Source organism: Camelina sativa, chromosome 4, assembly GCF_030686135.1.
Source record: "Camelina sativa cultivar CO46 ecotype springtype chromosome 4, ASM3068613v1".
NCBI classification, from domain to species: domain Eukaryota; kingdom Viridiplantae; phylum Streptophyta; class Magnoliopsida; order Brassicales; family Brassicaceae; genus Camelina; species Camelina sativa.
Window position 1 is genome coordinate 10,227,477 of NC_141883.1, and position 13,920 is coordinate 10,241,396.

The window sequence follows — 13,920 nt, forward strand, 5'->3', positions numbered from 1 at the left end:
GGATAAAACGGGTTTAAGTGTTGTCTAAACACTCCAAATTCATCTCGAAGTCTTACTATTAGTAAAATGCATTTGACTGTCACACATTCTGACCCTATAAAGAGTAACAAAGCTGTTTACTGCTTTGAATCTATGTTTTCTCGTTCTTAGCCTGTTTCGGGACAAAATGGGTATAAGTGGTGTCTAAACACCCCAAATTAAACTCAAACTCTGATAATTAGTCAAATGCATTGGATTGTTACATATTTTGACCGTTTAAAGAGTAACGTAGCTGTTTACTGCTTCGAATCAATGTTTTCCCTCGATTTTAGCCTGTTTTCTTGGTTTAAGCCTGTTTTGGGATAAAACGTGTTTAAGTGTTGTCTAAACACTCCAAATTCATCTCGAACTCTTACTATTAGTAAAATGCATTTGACTGTCACACATTCTGACCCTAGAGAGAGTAACAAAGCAGTTTACTGCTTTGAATCAATGTATTCTTGGTGTTAGCCTGTTTCGGGAGAAAATGGGTATAAGTGGTGTCTAAACACTCCAAATTAAACTCGAACTCTTATAATTAGTCAGAAGCATTGGATTGTTACATATTTTGACCGTATAAAGAGTAACATAGCTATTTCCTGCTTCGAATCAATGTTTTCTCTCGGTTATAACCAGTTTTCTTGGTTTAAGCCTGTTTTGGGATTAAACGGGTTTAAGTGTTGTCTACACACTCCAAATTCATCTCGAACTCTTACTATTAGTAAAATGCATTTGACTATCACACATTCTGACCCTAGAGAGAGTAACAAAGCAGTTTACTGCTTTGAATCAATGTATTCTTGGTGTTAGCCTGTTTCGGGAGAAAATGGGTATAAGTGGTGTCTAAACACTCCAAATTAATCTCGAACTCTTATAATTAGTCAAATGCATTGGATTGTTACATATTTTTACCGTATAAAGAGTAACATAGCTATTTACTGCTTCGAATCAATGTTTTCTCTCGGTTTAACCTGTTTTCTTGGTTTAAGCCTGTTTTGGGACAAAACGGGTTTAAGTGTTGCCTAACACTCCAAATTCATCTCGAACTCTTACTATTAGTAAAATGCATTTGACTGTCACACATTCTGACCCTAGAAAGAGTAACAAAGCTGTTTACTGCTTTGAATCTATGTTTTCTCGGTGTTAGCCTGTTTCGGGACAAAATGGGTATAAGTGGTGTCTAAACACTCCAAATTAAACTCGAACTCTTATAATTAGTCAAATGCATTGGATTGCTTCATATTTTGACCCTATAAAGATTAACATAGCTGTTTACTGCTTCGAATCAATGTTTTCTCTCGATTTTAGCCTGTTTTCTTGGTTTAAGCCTGTTTTGGGATAAAACGTGTTTAAGTGTTGTCTAAACACTCCAAATTCATCTTGAACTCTTACTATTAGTAAAATGCATTTGACTGTCACACATTCTAACCCTAGAAATAATAACAAAGCTTGTTACTGCTTTGAATCAATGTTTTCTTGGTGTTAGCCTGTTTCGGGACAAAATGGGTATAAGTGGTGTCTAAACACTCCAAATTAAACTTGAACTCTTATAATTAGTCAAATGCATTGGATTGTTACATATTTTGACCCTATAAAGAATAACATAGCTGTTTACTGCTTCGAATCAATGTTTTCTCTCGGGTTTAGCCTCTTTTCTTGGTTTAAGCCTGTTTTGGGATAAAACGGGTTTAAGTGTTGTCTAAACACTCCAAATTTATTCTGAACTCATACAATTATTCAAATGCATTGGATTGTCACACATTCTGACCCTATAAACAGTAACAAAGCTTTTTATTGCTTCGAATCAATGTTTTCTCTCGGTTTTAGCCTCTTTTCTTGGTTTAAGCCATTTTTGGGATAAAACGGGTTTAAGTGTTGTCTAAACACTCCAAAATTATTCCAAACTCTTACAATTTGTCAAATACATTGGATTGTCACACATTCTGATCCTAGAAACAGTAACAAAGCTGTTCACTGCTTCAAATCATTGTTTTCTCGGTTTTAGCCTATTTCAGGATAAAACGGGTTTAAGTGTTGTCTAAACACTCCAAATTTTACAGGAAATCTTATAATTACTCAAATGCATTGGATTGTCACACATTCTGACCCTATAAACACTAACATAGCTGTTTACTGCTACGAATCATTGTTTTCTCGGTTTTAGCCTATTTTCTAGATTTAAGCCTGTTTTTGGATAAAACGGGTTTAAGTGTTGTCTAAACATTCCAAATTCATCTCAAACTCCTAATATTAGTAAAATGCATTTGACTGTCTAACATTCTAACCCTCGAAATAGTAACAAAGCTGTTTACTGCTTCAAATCAATGTTTTCTTGGTTTTAGCCTTTTTCGGGACAAAATGGGTATAATTGGTGTCTAAACACTCCAAATTCAACCTGAACTCTTACACTGAGTCAAATGCATTGGATTGCTACATATTTTGACCCTAGAAAGAGTAACATAGCTGTTTACTGCTTCGAATCAATGTTTTCTCTCGGTTTTAGCCTGTTTTCTCGGTTTAAGCCTGTTTTAGGATAAAACGGGTTTAAGTGTTGTCTAAACACTCCAAACTCATCCCAAACTCTTACAATTAGTAAAATTCATTAGATTGTCCCACATTCTGACCCTAGAAAGAGTAACAAAGCTGTTTACTGCTATGAATCAATGTTTTCTCGGTGTTAGCCTGTTTCGGGACAAAATGGGTATAAGTTGTGTCTAAACACTCCAAATTAAACTCGAACCCTTATAATTAGTCAAATGCATTGGATTGTTACATTTTTTGACCCTATAAAGAGTAACATAGCTGTTTACTTTTTCGAATCAATGTTTTCTCTCGGGTTTAGCCTCTTTTCTTGGTTTAAGTCTGTTTTGGGATAAAACGGGTTTAAGTGTTGTCTAAACACTCCAAATTTATTCCGAACTCATACAATTAGTAAAATGCATTGGATTGTCACACATTCTGACCCTATAAACAGTAACAAAGCTTTTTATTGCTTCGAATCAATGTTTTCTCTCGGTTTTAGCCTCTTTGCTTGGTTTAAGCCTGTGTTGGGATAAAACGGGTTTAAGTGTTGTCTAAACACTCCAAATTTATTCCGAACTCTTACAATTAGTCAAATGGATTGGATTTTCACACATTTTGACCTTATAAACAGTAACAAAGCTGTTTACTGCTTCGAATCATTGTTTTCTCGGTTTTAGCCTATTTCAGGATAAAACGGGTTTAAGTGTTGTCTAAACACTTATCATAAGTCAAATGCATTGGATTGTTACATATTTTGACCCTAAAAAGAGTAACATATCTGTTTACTGCTTCGAATCAATGTTTTCTCTCGGTTTTAGCCTGTTTTCTTGGTTTAAGCCTGTTTCGGGATAAAACGGGTTTAAGTGTTGTCTAAACGCTCCAAATTCATCCCGAACTCTTAAAATTAGTAAAATTCATTAGATTGTCACACATTCTGACCCTAGAAAGAGTAACAAAGCTGTTTACTGCTTTGAATCAATGTTTTCTTGGTATTAGCCTCTTTCAGGACAAAATGGGTATACGTGTTGTCTAAACACTCCAAATTCATCTCGAACTCTTATAATTACTCAAATGCATTGGATTGTCACACATTCTCACCCTATAAACAGTAACATTGCTGTTTACTGCTTCAAATCAATGTTTTCTTGGTTTTAGCCTTTTTCGGGATAAAATGGGTATAATTGGTGTCTAAACACTCCAAATTCAACCTGAATCTTACAATGAGTCAAATGCATTGGATTGTTACATATTTTGACCCTAGAAAGAGTAACATAGCTGTTTACTGCTTCGAATCAATGTTTTCTCTCGGTTGTAGCCTGTTTTCTTGGTTTAAGCCTGTTTTGGGATAAAACAGGTTTAAGTGTTGTCTAAACACTCCAAACTCATTCCAAACTCTTACAATTAGTAAAATTCATTAGATTATCACACATTCTGACCCTAGAAAGAGTAACAAAGCCGTTTACTGCTTTGAATCAATGTTTTCTCGGTGTTAGCCTGTTTCGGGACAAAATGGGTATAATTGGTGTCTAAACACTCCAAATTAAACTCGAACTCTTACAATAAGTCAAATGCATTGGATTGTTACATTTTTTGACCCTATAAAGAATAACATAGCTGTTTACTGCTTCGAATCAATGTTTTCTCTTGGGTTTAGCCTCTTTTCTTGGTTTAAGCCTGTTTTAGGATAAAACGGGTTTAAGTGTTGTCTAAACACTCCAAACTCATCCCAAACTCATCCCAAACTCTTACAATTAGTAATATTCATTAGATTGTCACACATTCTGACCCAGAAAGAGTAACAAAGCTGTTTACTGCTTTGAATCAATGTTTTCTCGGTGTTAGCCTGTTTCGGGACAAAATGGGTATAAGTGGTGTCTAAACACTCCAAATTAAACTCGAACTCTTATAATTAGTCAAATGCATTGTATTGTTACATTTTTTTACCCTATAAAGAGTAACATAGCTGTTTACTGCTTCGAATCAACGTTTTCTCTCGGTTTTAGCCTCTTTTCTTGGTTTAAGCCTGTTTTAGGATAAAACGGGTTTAAGTGTTGTCTAAACACTCCAAATTTATTCCAAACTCTTACAGTTAGTCAAATGCATTGGATTGTGACACATTCTGACCCTATAAACAGTAACAAAGCTGTTTACTGCTTCGAATCATTGTTTTCTCGGTTTTAGCCTATTTTAGGACAAAATGGGTAAAAGTGGTGTTTAAACACTCCAAATTTTACAGCAACTCTTATAATTACTCAAATGCATTAGATTGTTACATATTTTGACCCTAGAAAGAGTAACATAGCTGTTTACTGCTTCGAATCAATGTTTTCTCTCGATTTTAACCTGTTTTCTTGGTTTAAACCTGTTTTGAGATAAAACGGGTTTTAGTGTTGTCTAAACACTCCAAATTTATTCCGAACTCTTACAATTAGTCAAATGCATTGGATTGTCACACATTCTGACCCTACAAACAGTAACAAAGCTGTTTACTGCTTCGAATCATTGTTTTCTCGGTTTTAGCGTATTTCAGGACAAGATGAGTAAAAGTGGTGTTGAAACACTCCAAATTTTACAGGAACTCTTATAATTACTCAAATGCATTAGATTGTTACATATTTTGACCCTAGAAAGAGTAACATAGCTGTTTACTGCTTTGAATCAATTTTTTCTCTCGATTTTAGCCTGTTTTCTTGGTTTAAGCCTCTTTTGGGATAAAACGTGTTTAAGTGTTGTCTAAACACTCCAAATTCATCACGAACTCTTACTATTAGTAAAATGCATTTGACTGTCACACATTCTGACCCTAGAAAGAGTAACAAAGCTGTTTACTGCTTTGAATCAATGTTTTCTCGGTTTTAGCCTGTTTCGGGACAAAATGGGTATAAGTGGTGTCTAAACACTCCAAATTAAACTCGAACTCTTATAATTAGTCAAATGCATTGGATTGTTACATATTTTGACCCTATAAAGAATAACATAGCTGTTTACTGCTTCGAATCAATGTTTTCTCTCGGGTTTAGCCTCTTTTCTTGGTTTAAGCCTGTTTTGGGATAAAACGGGTTTAAGTGTTGTCTAATCACTCCAAATTTATTCTGAACTCATACAATTATTCAAATGCATTGGATTGTCACACATTCTGACCCTATAAACAGTAACAAAGCTTTTTATTGCTTCGAATCAATGTTTTCTCTCGGTTTTAGCCTCTTTTCTTGGTTTAAGCCATTTTTGGGATAAAACGGGTTTAAGTGTTGTCTAAACACTCCAAATTTATTCCGAACTCTTACAATTAGTCAAATACATTGGATTGTCACACATTCTGATCCTATAAACAGTAACAAAGCTGTTTACTGCTTCGAATCATTGTTTTCTCGGTTTTAGCCTATTTCAGGATAAAACGGGTTTAAGTGTTGTCTAAACACTCCAAATTTTACAGGAACTCTTATAATTACTCAAATGCATTGGATTGTCACACATTCCGACCCTATAAACACTAACATAGCTGTTTACGGCTACGAATCATTGTTTTCTCGGTTTTAGCCTATTTTCTAGATTTAAGCCTGTTTTTGGATAAAACGGGTTTAAGTGTTGTCTAAACACTCCAAATTCATCTCAAACTCCTACTATTAGTAAAATGCATTTGACTGTCTAACATTCTAACCCTCGAAATAGTAACAAAGCTGTTTACTGCTTCAAATCAATGTTTTCTAGGGTTTAGCCTTTTTCGGGACAAAATGGGTATAATTGGTGTCTAAACACTCCAAATTCAACCTGAACTCTTACAATGAGTCAAATGCATTGGATTGTTACATATTTTGACCCTAGAAAGAGTAACATAGCTGTTTACTGCTTCGAATCAATGTTTTCTCTCGGTTTTAGCATGTTTTCTCGGTTTAAGCCTGTTTTAGGATAAAATGAGTTTAAGTGTTGTCTAAACACTCCAAACTCATCCCAAACTCTTACAATTAGTAAAATTCATTAGATTGTCACACATTCTGACCCTAGAAAGAGTAACAAAGCTGTTTACTGCTATGAATCAATGTTTTCTCGGTGTTAGCCTGTTTCGGGACAAAATGGGTATAAGTTGTGTCTAAACACTCCAAATAAAACTCTATCTCTTATAATTAGTCAAATGCATTGGGTTGCTACATTTTTTGACCCTATAAAGAGTAACATAGCTGTTTACTGCTTCGAATCAATGTTTTCTCTCGGTTTTAGCCTCTTTTCTTGGTTTAAGCCTCTTTTAGGATAAAACCGGTTTAAGTGTTTTCTAAACACTCCAAATTTATTCCAAACTCTTAAAATTAGTCAAATGCATTGGATTGTCACACATTCTGACCCTATAACAGTAACAAAGCTGTTTATTGCTTCGAATCATTGTTTTCTCGGTTTTTGCCAATTTCAGGACAAAATGGGTAAAAGTGGTGTTTAAACACTCCAAATTTTACAGGAACTCTTATAATTACTCAAATGCATTAGATTATTACATATTTTGACCCTAGAAAGAGTAACATAGCTGTTTACTGCTTCGAATCAATGTTTTCTCTCGATTTTAGCCTGTTTTCTTGGTTTAAGCTTCTTTTGGGATAAAACGTGTTTAAGTGTTGTCTAAACACTCCAAATTCATCACGAACTCTTACTATTAGTAAAATGCATTTGACTGTCACACATTCTGACCCTAGAAAGAGTAACAAAGCTGTTTACTGCTTTGAATCAATGTTTTCTCGGTTTTAGCCTGTTTCGGGACAAAATGGTTATAAGTGGTGTCTAAACACTCCAAATTAAACTCGAACTCTTATAATTAGTCAAATGCATTGGATTGTTACAGTTTTTGACCCTATAAAGAGTAACATAGCTGTTTACTTTTTCGAATCAATGTTTTCTCTCGGGTTTAGCATTTTTCTTGGTTTAAGCCTATTTTGGGATAAAACGGGTTTAAGTGTTGTCTAAACACTCCAAATTTATTCCGAACTCATACAATTAGTCAAATGCATTGGATTGTCACACATTCTTACCCTATAAACAGTAACAAAGCTTTTTATTGCTTCGAATCAATGTTTTCTCTCGGTTTTAGCCTCTTTGCTTGGTTTAAGCCTGTGTCGGGATAAAACGGGTTTAAGTGTTGTCTAAACACTCCAAATTTATTCCGAACTCTTACAATTAGTCAAATGCATTGGATTTTCACACATTCTGACCCTATAAACAGTAACAAAGCTGTTTACTGCTTCGAATCATTGTTTTCTCGGTTTTAGCCTATTTCAGGATAAAGCGGGTTTAAGTGTTGTCTAAACACTCCAAATTTTACAGGAACTCTTATAATTACTCAAATGCATTGGATTGTCACACATTCTCACCCTATAAACAGTAACATAGCTGTTTACTGCTTCAAATCAATGTTTTCTTGGTTTTAGCCTTTTTCGGGATAAAATGGGTATAATTGGTGTCTAAACACTCCAAATTCAACCTAAACTCTTACAATGAGTCAAATGCATTGGATTGTTACATATTTTGACCCTAGAAAGAGTAACATAGCTGTTTACTGCTTCGAATCAATGTTTTCTCTCGGTTTTAGCCTGTTTTCTTGGTTTAAGCCTTTTTTGGGATAAAACAGGTTTAAGTGTTGTCTAAACACTCCAAACTCATTCCAAACTCTTAAAATTAGTAAAATTCATTAGATTATCACACATTCTGACCCTAGAAAGAGTAACAAAGCTGTTTACTGCTTTGAATCAATGTTTTCTCGGTGTTAGCCTGTTTCGGGACAAAATGGGTATAATTGGTGTCTAAACACTCCAAATTAAACTCGAACTCTTACAATAAGTCAAATGCATTGGATTGTTACATTTTTTGACCCTATAAAGAATAACATACTGTTTACTGCTTCGAATCAATGTTTTCTCTTGGGTTTAGCCTCTTTTCTTGGTTTAAGCCTGTTTTAGGATAAAACGGGTTTAAGTGTTGTCTAAACACTCCAAACTCATCCCAAACTCATCCCAAACTCTTACAATTAGTAATATTCATTAGATTGTCACACATTCTGACCCAGAAAGAGTAACAAAGCTGTTTACTGCTTTGAATCAATGTTTTCTCGGTGTTAGCCTGTTTCGGGACAAAATGGGTAAAAGTGGTGTTTAAACACTCCAAATTAAACTTGAACTCTTATAATTAGTCAAATGCATTGGATTGTTACATTTTTTGACCCTATAAAGAATAACATAGCTGTTTACTGCTTCGAATCAATGTTTTCTCTTGGGTTTAGCCTCTTTTCTTGGTTTAAGCCTGTTTTAGGATAAAACGGGTTTAAGTGTTGTCTAAACACTCCAAACTCATCCCAAACTCATCCCAAACTCTTACAATTAGTAATATTCATTAGATTGTCACACATTCTGACCCAGAAAGAGTAACAAAGCTGTTTACTGCTTTGAATCAATGTTTTCTAGGTGTTAGCCTGTTTCGGGACAAAATGGGTAAAAGTGGTGTTTAAACACTCCAAATTTTACAGCAACTCTTATAATTACTCAAATGCATTAGATTGTTACATATTTTGACCCTAGAAAGAGTAACATAGCTGTTTACTGCTTCGAATCAATGTTTTCTCTCGATTTTAGCCTGTTTTCTTGGTTTAACCCTGTTTTGAGATAAAACGGGTTTTAGTGTTGTCTAAACACTCCAAATTTATTCCGAACTCTTACAATTAGTCAAATGCATTGGATTGTGACACATTCTGACCCTATAAACAGTAACAAAGCTGTTTACTGCTTCGAATCATTGTTTTCTCGGTTTTAGCGTATTTCAGGACAAAATGAGTAAAAGTGGTGTTGAAACACTCCAAATTTTACAGGAACTCTTAAAATTAGTCAAATGCATTAGATTGTCACATATTTTGACCCTAGAAAGAGTAACATAGCTGTTTACTGCTTCGAATCAATGTTTTCTCTCGATTTTAGCCGGTTTTCTTGGTTTAAGCCTGTTTTGGGATAAAACGTGTTTAAGTGTTGTCTAAACACTCCAAATTCATCTCGAAATCTTACTATTAGTAAAATGAATTTGACTGTCACACATTCTAACCCTAGAAATAATAACAAAGCTGTTTACTGCTTTGAATCAATGTTTTCTTGGTGTTAGCCTGTTTCGGGACAAAATGTGTATAAGTGGTGTCTAAACACTCCAAATTAATCTTGAACTCTTATAATTAGTCAAATGCATTGGATTGTTACATATTTTGACCCTATAAAGAGTAACATAGCTGTTTACTGCTTCAAATCAATGTTTTCTCTTGGTTTTAGCCTCTTTTCTTGGTTTAAGCCTGTTTTAGGATAAAACGGGTTTAAGTGTTGTCTAAACACTCCAAATTTATTCCGAACTCTTACAATTAGTCAAATGCATTGGATTGTCACACATTCTGACCCTATAAACAGTAACAAAGCTGTTTACTGCTTCGAATCATTGTTTTCTCGGTTTTAGCGTATTTCAGGACAAAATGAGTAAAAGTGGTGTTTAAACACTCCAAATTTTACAACAACTCTTATAATTACTCAAATGCATTAGATTGTTACATATGTTGACCCTAGAAAGAGTAACATAGCTGTTTACTGCTTCGAATCAATGTTTTCTCTCGATTTTAGCCTGTTTTCTTGGTTTAAGCCTGTTTTGGGATAAAACGTGTTTAAGTGTTGTCTAAACACTCCAAATTCATCTCGAAATCTTAGTATTAGTAAAATGCATTTGACTGTCACACATTCTAACCCTAGAAATAACAACAAAGCTGTTTACTGCTTTGAATCAATGTTTTCTTGGTGTTAGCCTGTTTCGGGACAAAATGGGTATAAGTGGTGTCTAAACAGTCCACATTAAACTTGAACTCTTATAATTAGTCAAATGCATTGGATTGTTACATATTTTGACCCTATAAAGAGTAACATAGTTGTTTACTGCTTCGAATCAATGTTTTCTCTCGGGTTTAGAATCTTTTCTTGGTTTAAGCCTGTTTTGGGATAAAACAGGTTTAAGTGTTGTCTAAACACTCCAAATTTATTCCGAACTCTTAAAATTAGTCAAATGCATTGGATTGTCACACATTCTGGCACTATTAACAGTAACAAAGCTGTTTACTGCCTCGAATCATTGTTTTCTCGGTTTTAGCCTATTTCAGGATAAAACGGGTTTAAGTGTTGTCTAAACACTCCAAATTTTACAGGAACTCTTATAATTACTCAAATGCATTGGATTGTCACACATTCTGACCCTATAAACAGTAAAATAGCTGTTTACTGCAACGAATCATTGTTTTCTCGGTTTTAGTCTATTTTCTAGATTTAAGCCTGTTTTTGGATAACACGGGTTTAAGTGCTGTCTAAACACTCCAAATTCATCTCAAACTCCTACTATTAGTAAAATGCATTTGACTGTCACACATTCTAACCCTCGAAATAGTAACAAAGCTGTTTACTGCTTCAAATCAATGTTTTCTTGGTTTTAGCCTTTTTCGGGACAAAATGGGTATAATTGGTGTCTACACACTCCAAATTCAACCTGAACTCTTACAATGAGTAAAATGCATTGGATTGTTACATATTTTGACCCTAGAAAGAGTAACATAGCTGTTTACTGCTTTGAATCAATATTTTCTCTCGGTTTTAGCCTGTTTTCTCGGTTTAAGCCTGTTTTGGGATAAAACGGGTTTAAGTGTTGTCTAAACACTCCAAATTCATCTCAAACTCTTACAATTAGTAAAATTCAATAGATTGTCACACATTCTCACCCTAGAAAGAGTAACAAAGCTGTTTACTGCTTTGAATCAATGTTTTCTCGGTGTTAGCCTGTTTCGGGACAAAATGGGTATAAGTGGTGTCTAAACACTCCAAATTAAACTCGAACTCTTATAATTAGTCAAATGCATTGGATTGTTACATTTTTGACCCTATAAAGAGTAACCTAGCTGTTTACTGCTTCGAATCAGTGATTTCTCTCGGTTTTAGCCTCTTTTCTTGGTTTAAGCCTGTTTTAGGATAAAACAGGTTTAAGTGTTGTCTAAACACTCCAAATTTATTCCGAACTCTTAAAATTAGTCAAATGCATTGGATTGTCACACATTCTGACCCTGTAAACAGTAACAAAGCTGTTTACTGCTTCAAATCATTGTTTTCTCGGTTTTAGCCTATTTCAGGACAAAACGGGTAAAAGTGGTGTTTAAACACTCCAAATTTTATAGGAACTCTTATAATTACTCAAATGCATTGGATTGTCAAACATTCTGACCCTATAAACAGTAACATAGCTGTTTACTGCTACGAATCATTGTTTTCTCGGTTTTAGCCTATTTTCTAGATTTAAGCCTGTTTTTGGATAAAACGGGTTTAAGTGTTGTCTAAACACTCCAAATTCATCTCAAACTCCTACTATTAGTAAAATGCATTTGACTGTCACACATTATAACCCTAGAAATAGTAACAAAGCTGTTTACTGCTTCGAATCAATGTTTTCTCTCGGTTTTAGCCTGTTTTCTCGGTTTAAGCCTGTTTTGGGATAAAACGGGTTTAAGTGTTGTCTAAACACTCCAAATTCATCCCGAACTCTTACAATTAGTAAAATTCATTAGATTGTCACACATTCTGACCCTAGAAAGAGTAACAAAGCTGTTTACTGCTTTGAATCAATGCTTTCTTGGTGTTAGCCTGTTTCAGGACAAAATGGGTATAAGTGGTGTCTAAACACTCCAAATTAAACTCGAACTCTTATAATTAGTCAAATGCATTGGATTGTTACATATTTTGACCCTAGAAAGAGTAACATATCTGTTTACTGCTTCGAATCAATGTTTTCTCTCGGTTTTAGCCTCTTTTCTTGGTTTAAGCTTGTTTTAGGATAAAACGGGTTTAAGTGTTGTCTAAACACTCCAAATTTATTCCGAACTCTTACAATTAGTCAAATGCATTGGATTGTCACACATTCTGACCCTATAAACAGTAACAAAGCTGTTTACTGTTTCAAATCATTGTTTTCTCGGTTTTAGCCTATTTCAGGACAAAATGGGTAAAAGTGGTGTTTAAACACTCCAAATTTTACAAGAACTCTTATAATTACTCAAATGCATTAGATTGTTACATATTTTGACCCTAGAAAGAGTAACATAGTTGTTTAATGCTTCGAATCAATGTTTTCTCTTGATTCTAGCCTGTTTACTTGGTTTAAGCCTGTTTTGGGATAAAACGTGTTTAAGTGTTGTCTAAACACTCCAAATTCATCTCGAACTCTTACTATTAGTAAATTGCATTTGACTGTCACACATTCTAACCCTAGAAATAGTAACAAAGCTGTTTACTGCTTCGAATCAATGTTTTCTTTGTTTTAGCCTGTTTCGGGACAAAATGGGTATAATTGGTGTCTAAACACTCCAAATTCAACTTGAACTCTTATCATAAGTCAAATGCATTGGATTGTTACATATTTTGACCCTAAAAAGAGTAACATATCTGTTTACTGCTTCGAATCAATGTTTTCCCTCGGTTTTAGCCTGTTTTCTCGGTTTAAGCTTGTTTCGGGATAAAACGGGTTTAAGTGTTGTCTAAACACTCCAAATTCATCTCGAAATCTTACTATTAGTAAAATGCATTTGACTGTCACACATTCTAATCCTAGAAATAATAACAAAGTTGTTTACTGCTTCGAATCAATGTTTTCTTTGTTTTAGCCTGTTTCGGGACAAAATGGGTATAATTTGTTAGAATTAGCGGAAGAGAATGGTAGTATTAGACGGAGTATGGTGAAGAACAAAGAGAATGTCTAACAAAGTGTATTCAATTAGAATAGTTCAAATACAACAAGTGGCTACACCCTTAAATAGGCGGCCAAGACTAGGTTAAATCCCTACCCTTTTACACAAATAGAAATATAAGATAGAGACATATAGAGAGAGGTAAGGGTGCGCTCCCAAGTGTTGATAGTGACATTAGAGAGGTCAATGAAACAAGATGTATGTTGTGGTGTGAATGATGATGTATGCAATGGTGAGATATGAATGGAATGATGGATGGGTGTTTCAATTCCCCTTATGCTATTGCAGTACAAGAGGTATCAATCCTAAATGAGTGTTTGTGAACAATTAAGATATGCATATGAATCTAAGTTAAGACAAATGTAAAGATTGTTTGTCACTAACAATCCTAGGAAGAAAATGTAAAATGCAGAAAATAAACTACAAGAACTAACAACTAGATGCAAATGAAACTGAATGATTGAAACAGTGATAAAGCAGGAACAGAAACAGAGACTACTACTAATGAACCAATGCAAGATAAGTATTGAATTGAAAACTAAATGTATGCAACTGGAATGAAACAGGAATGAAATAAGACAAACACAAATCATAAACACAGAGTTCTG